This window comes from Carcharodon carcharias, chromosome 5 (genome assembly GCF_017639515.1).
Source record: "Carcharodon carcharias isolate sCarCar2 chromosome 5, sCarCar2.pri, whole genome shotgun sequence".
Classification (NCBI taxonomy): Eukaryota; Metazoa; Chordata; class Chondrichthyes; order Lamniformes; family Lamnidae; genus Carcharodon; species Carcharodon carcharias.
In genome coordinates this window covers 133,518,640-133,525,019 of record NC_054471.1, presented here as the reverse complement: position 1 = coordinate 133,525,019, position 6,380 = coordinate 133,518,640, and the positions used below count along the sequence as shown (strand labels likewise).

The window sequence follows — 6,380 nt, the reverse complement described above, 5'->3', positions numbered from 1 at the left end:
AGCGAACGTAGCCACGGAAGAGGGACAAACAATCGGGCGGGACTCCCCCGTCGATCGCCCGCTGCCTGGACCTGTTAATGGCCAACTTGGCCAGGCCCAGGAGCAGGTTCACGAGGAGGTCCTCCTCCTTCCCGACCCCCTTCCGCACCGGGTGCCCATAGATCAGGAGCGTGAGGCTGAAGTGCAATAAAAGGTTTTTCAAATAACTAAAAAGGGAGTGCAGCCTACAACACCCTATGTATACATGGTCGTATGGAACGCTTCACGAATTTGCGTGTCATCCTTGGGCAGGGGCCATGCTAATCTTCTCTGTATCGTTCCAATAATTGAGAACTGGTTGCGTGAATCTGCTTTGTAACTCTTTCGAATACAAACCCATTTCCATCTGTTTCAGATGAATTTACATTGTTTCATAGTTTGCCATTGTGAGATTTAAACTCTTGATCTTGGGGTTACAAACCCAGTACCATAACCACTTGGCTATTTAGGCCAAGCTTACTCTGATTATGTAACTCTTTCGAGTACAAACCTGTTTCCATCTGTTTCAGATGAAGTCACATTGTTTCATAGTTTTGCCATTGTGAGATTTGAACTCTTGATCTTGGGGTTACAAACCCAGTACCATAACCACTTTGGCTATTCAGGCAAAGCTTACTCTGATTATGTAACTCTTTTGAGTACAAACCCATTTCCATCTGTTTCAGATGAAGTTACATTGTTTCATAGTTTGCCATTGTGAGATTTGAACTCTTGATCTTGGGGTTACAAACCCAGTACCATAACCACTTGGCTATTTAGGCCAAGCTTACTCTGATTATGTAACTCTTTCGAGTACAAACCTGTTTCCATCTGTTTCAGATGAAGTCACATTGTTTCATAGTTTTGCCATTGTGAGATTTGAACTCTTGATCTTGGGGTTACAAACCCAGTACCATAACCACTTTGGCTATTCAGGCAAAGCTTACTCTGATTATGTAACTCTTTTGAGTACAAACCCATTTCCATCTGTTTCAGATGAAGTTACATTGTTTCATAGTTTGCCATTGTGAGATTTGAACTCTTGATCTTGGGGTTACAAACCCAGTACCATAACCACTTGGCTATTTAGGCCAAGCTTACTCTGATTATGTAACTCTTTCGAGTACAAACCTGTTTCCATCTGTTTCAGATGAAGTCACATTGTTTCATAGTTTTGCCATTGTGAGATTTGAACTCTTGATCTTGGGGTTACAAACCCAGTACCATAACCACTTTGGCTATTCAGGCAAAGCTTACTCTGATTATGTAGCTGCATTGTTGACATGATTGGTATAATTAAGCTTCTGGATATGAACACACTCAGGATGTCAGTGCTCTTGGCTATGGTGATGCTGTTGAAGGTCAAAAATGAGTGTTGAGCCTCTTTTTGTTGGAGGTGCTCCTGGCCTAGCACTTAATTACTTGATGCAAATATTACCCACCACATGTTTGTCAAAGCCTCAATGTTGTCAAGGTTTTGCTGCAGGCTGAGGGGCCTCTTTCGCATTTTACATGGTCTGCTCCAGAAAGTTTAGCTCGGAAGAAGAGTCATATGGACTCAAAACGTTAACTCTGTTTCTCTCTCCAAAGATGCTGCCAGGCCTCCTAAGTTTTTCCAGCATTTTCTGTTTTTATTTCAGATTTCCAGCATCCGCAGGATTTTGTTTTTATTTGACAACTTACTTCCTGGTTTTTATCATAAAGCTGTTTTTAACTGTATTATGAATGGCTTGAGGTATATTTTGGACTTTTTGTTTGCTTTATTCCAATAGGTTTGGAAAAAGTTATTTTTTAGTCATTTTCCCCTTAACATTGCCTATTTGTATTGTTTTACTTTATTTCTCTTTCTACCAGGACTGGAACTGTTGCCAGGGCTGGCAAAATGCAGCTATGAGGAAAGACTGGATAGGCTGGTGTTGTTCTCCTTGGAACAGGGGAGGCTGAGGAGAGATTTGATTGAGATGTACAAAATTGTGAGGGGCCTGGGTAGAGTGTTTGGTGGGGCCTATTTAACTTAGCAGAGATGTCAGTGACTGGGGATAGATTTAAAGTGATTGGTAGAAAGATTAGAGGGGAGGTAAGGAAGCATTTTTTTCACCTAGAGGGTGGTAGGGGTCTGGAATTCACTGCCTGAAAAGGTAGCAGAGGCAGGAACCCTCAACTCATTTAAATGGTGCCTGGATATGTACCTGAAGTAATATAACCTGCAGGGCTATGGACTAAACACTGGAAAGTGGTATAAGGCTGGGTGGCTCATTTTTTGGCTAGCGCAGACACAATGGACCAAGTACCGTCTTTCTATGCCGTAAACTTTCTATGATTCTATGATTCCGACCACTGAAGGGGGTTCTATTCTCAAAGGCAAACACTCGACAATGCAAAGCTGGACATTACTCTGGAAATTCCTCATGCACTCGGGAAGCTTGAGATACAGGTGGCTGCCTGTTTCAGAAGTAGGTTGCATAGACTCATTGTTACCCATGCGCGTGGCACCACAGATGCACCAAACCTATTTGGGTATGTCAGAGGAGATATGCCATCACCACCTATGCAGCACTAGAGAGGCCACCCTGCATTAGGGCCTGAATCTGTCATATTATTTTCAAGTAGTCAGTGCGAAATTGAGGAGCAAATATGTGCAAAATTTGTGGAGGTGTGTAAAAGCAATAACAATAAAAGCAACAATAGGGTAATTATATTAGGTGATTTCAACTTTCCCAACATTAATTGGGATAGACATAGTGTTAAGGGCTTGGATGGAGTGGATTTCTTGAAATGTGTGCAGGAGAACCTTTTAGGTCAAAAAGTAAAGGGTCCAACAAGGGACGGCGCAGTGCTGGACCTAATTCTGGGGAATGAAGCCAGACAGGTGGCTGGAGTTGTGATGGGGAGCATTTTAGTGATAGCAACAACAACATGGTACAGTTTAAGCTTGTTGTGGACAAAGAAATAGACAAGTTGCAAAAAATGTTTTGGATTGGGGGGAGTGGATTTTAGTAAAATAAGGCAGGATCTGGCCAAGGTAGATTGGGAACAGTTACTTGTGGGGAAATCTACAGAGGAGCAGTGGGGGGGCATTCAAAAAGGAAATAGGGAGGGTGCAGGCTCAACATGTTCCCTCTAGGGTGATAGGAAGGAGTGACAAGCCCAGAGAACCATCGATGACCAGAGATATTCAGGATACAATGAGAAGGAAAAGAGAGGCTTTTAGCAGGTACAAGGGAAGCAAATTAGTGGAGTACAGAAAGTGCAGGGCGGACCTTAAGAAAGCAATTAGGAGAGCAAAGAGAGGATATGAGAAAGCTCTGGTTGGTAAAAGTAGGGAAAATCCCAAGATATTCTATAAGTATATCAATGGGAAGAGGATAACCAGGGCAAGAGTAGGGCCCATTAGGGACCAAGGGGCAATCTATGGGTGGAGCCAGAGGACATCGGTAGAGTGTTGAACGAACGTTTCACATCCGTCTTCACACAAGAGAATGAGGATGAAGGTATTGATCTCGGGGAGAGAGACTGCGAGGTTCTTGAGCAAATTGATAGAGGGAGTGACAAGGTATTGGAGGTGTTGACAGGCTTAAAAGTGGACAAATCTCCATGTCCAGATGATTTATGTCCCAGACTGCTGAGGGAGGCAAAGGAGGAGATCACAGGGGCTCTGGCCCAAATTTTTAATTCCTCTCTGGCCACGGGGGAGGTGCCAGAGGACTGGAGAACAGCTAATGTGGTTTCGCTATTTAAGAAGGGTTGTAGAGATAAGCCAGGGAACTACAGGCCAGTGAGTCTCACATCAGTGGTAGGGAAACTATAGGAGAAAATTCTGAAGGAGAGTATCTATCTCCACTTGGAGAGGCAAGGTTTGATCAGGGATAGTCAGCATGGCTTTGTCAGAGGGAAGTCATGCCTAACAAATTTGACTGAATTTTTTGAGGAGGTGACCAGGTGTGTAGATGAGGGTAGTGCAGTTGATGTCATTTATTTGGATTTCAGCAAAGCCTTTGACAAGGTCCCACATGGGAGACTTATAAAGGAGGCAAATGCACATGGGATACAGGGTAATTTGATAAGGTGGATTCAAAATTGGTTTAGTTGTAGGATACAGAGGATGATGACAGAATGATGCTTTAGTGTCTGGAAGCCAGTGGCGTACCACAAGGATCTGTGCTGGGTCCCCTAATATTTGTCATTTATATAAACGACATAGATGACTATGTGGGGAGTAGGATTAGTAAGTTTGCGGATGACGCAAAGATTGGCCGGGTGGTTAACAGTGAGGTTTAATGTCTTGGGCTATAGGAAGATGGTCAAATGGGCAGATAAGTGGCAGATGGAACTGAACCCTGAAAAGTGTGAGGTGATACACTTTGGAAGGAGTAATTTGACAAGGAAGTATTCAATGAACGACATGACACTAGGAAGTTCTGAGGAACAAAGCGTGTGTGTCCATAGATCTCTGAAGGCGGAGAGGCATGTTAGTGGGGTGTTGACAAAGGCATATGGGACACTTGCCTTTATCAATCGAGGCACAGATTACAAAAGCAGGGAGGTCATGTTGGAGTTGTATAGAACCTTGGTGAAGCCACAGCTGGAGTTCTGTGTGCAGTTCTGGTCGCCACATTATAGGAAGGATGTGATTGCACTGGAGGGGGTGCAGAGGAGATTCACCAGGATGTTGCCTGGGTTGAAACATTTAAGTTATGAAGAGAGGTTGGATAGACTTGGGTTGTTTTCGTTGGAGCAGAGAAGACTGAAGGACGACCTGATTGAGGTGTACACGATTATGAGGGGCATGGACAGGGTAGATAGGGAGCAGCTGGTCCCCTTAGTTGAAGGGTCAGTCACAAGCAGGCATAAGTTCAAGGTGAGGGGCAGGAGATTTAGGGAGGATGTGAGGAAAAACATTTTTACCCAGAGGGTGATGATGGTCTGGAATTCACTGCCTGGCAATGTGGTGGAGGCAGATTGCGTCACATCCTTTAAAAAGTACCTGGATGAGCACTTGGTACGTCATAACACTCAAGGCTAAGGGCCAAGTGCTGGTAAATGGGATTGGGTAGGTAGGTCAGGCGTTTCTCACGTGTCGGTGCAGACTCGATGGGCCGAAGGGCCTCTTCTGCATTGTGTGATTCTGTGATTCTGTGAAGTAGAGACATCGGAGGATAGAAATTGATCTCATGCAGGGATGCTAAATGGGTGGTATCAGGTCAGCCATCCACTATATGCTGCACTTGATTTTCAGTTCCATTGCAGTTAATGGATTTAGTAACTGGTGCTGCGTACAACCAGCAGTTGATCCAAAATCAACAGTTGTACGCCATCATCCGAGACAGATTTCTACACAATGACAGGCACGTGCAACCCTACATCAATCAACGATTATGTATAATGCAACTGGATCATTTTATAATTGCTTGTGGTCTGAGGCACTTGGAAGAAGTTAGAATGACAAAGTTTTCAGCTATGTATTGTTTCTGGAAGTTATGCTCCACTGAGGTATGGCAATACAGTGAAAAGTTTGTTTGAGTACGTTGCATGGCAAAGCAGAATCATAGGCAAAGTTTTGTAGCATGAAATTCAGGGCCATCCACTCAATACATTGTACTAAAGCATAAACTTATTGTCATGTGCGAGACTTTTGCCTATTTGGCCAAGAGGTTTTCTAAATTAATTTATATTATGACTTTTATGTAAAACTAGGGCCAGAATTTTATATTCGGTGTGTGGGTGGGCGCTTGCCCGAGACGTACGCGTATAATATGACATGTGATGACGTTGGGCGTGTGTCCTGATGTCATCATGCACACATGCGATATTTCATTCGGCGGGCGTGCACTGGAGTCGGCTGCACGCCCGCCGATAATTGAAAGGACTACTAAGGCCATTACCGAGCTAATTAACTTGAAGTTTACGCTGCCCATCCAACCTAATGGTTGGTGGGCAGGTGAAAAGGCCAAGCGGCCTTTACATTTTTTAGGAAACCTCATCCACGAGCGGGATGAGGTTTCCTAAAGCTAATACAAATTAAATAAAAACTTTCTTTTGAATTTAAAAACATGTCCCATTTCATGTGACAAAATTCATGCACGGGCGGGATATGTAGGCTCAGAGGGGTTGTTAATGTTTTACCTGAAGTATTTAATGCAGAAGGTGTTTTAAACTTGCCTGTGTGATTGTTACCAGTTCAGATCGATTTCCAATAGCTTTCTCTGTACTTTAAAGCTTCAGGTTACCAGTCTGCAGACAGTAATCTTTATCGGGCCTGCAGCTTTCTGGAGGCCTCCCTTTAGCCTGGGTATGGGTTCTGATATCTCCACTGGAGGCAGCTCCTTTGAGAAGGAAGGGAGGGCTAGAATAAGGAGGAGGCC

The 6,380-nt window shown here is 43.9% G+C and overlaps 1 non-coding gene across 1 annotated transcript; it reads right to left on the bottom strand.

Moving 5' to 3' along the window:
- Positions 1-246: 246 nt before the first annotated feature.
- Positions 247-349, bottom strand: LOC121278525. Its single transcript, XR_005943188.1, has one exon. It is a non-coding gene; the product is annotated as a U6 spliceosomal RNA (small nuclear RNA).
- Positions 350-6,380: the final 6,031 nt, after the last annotated feature.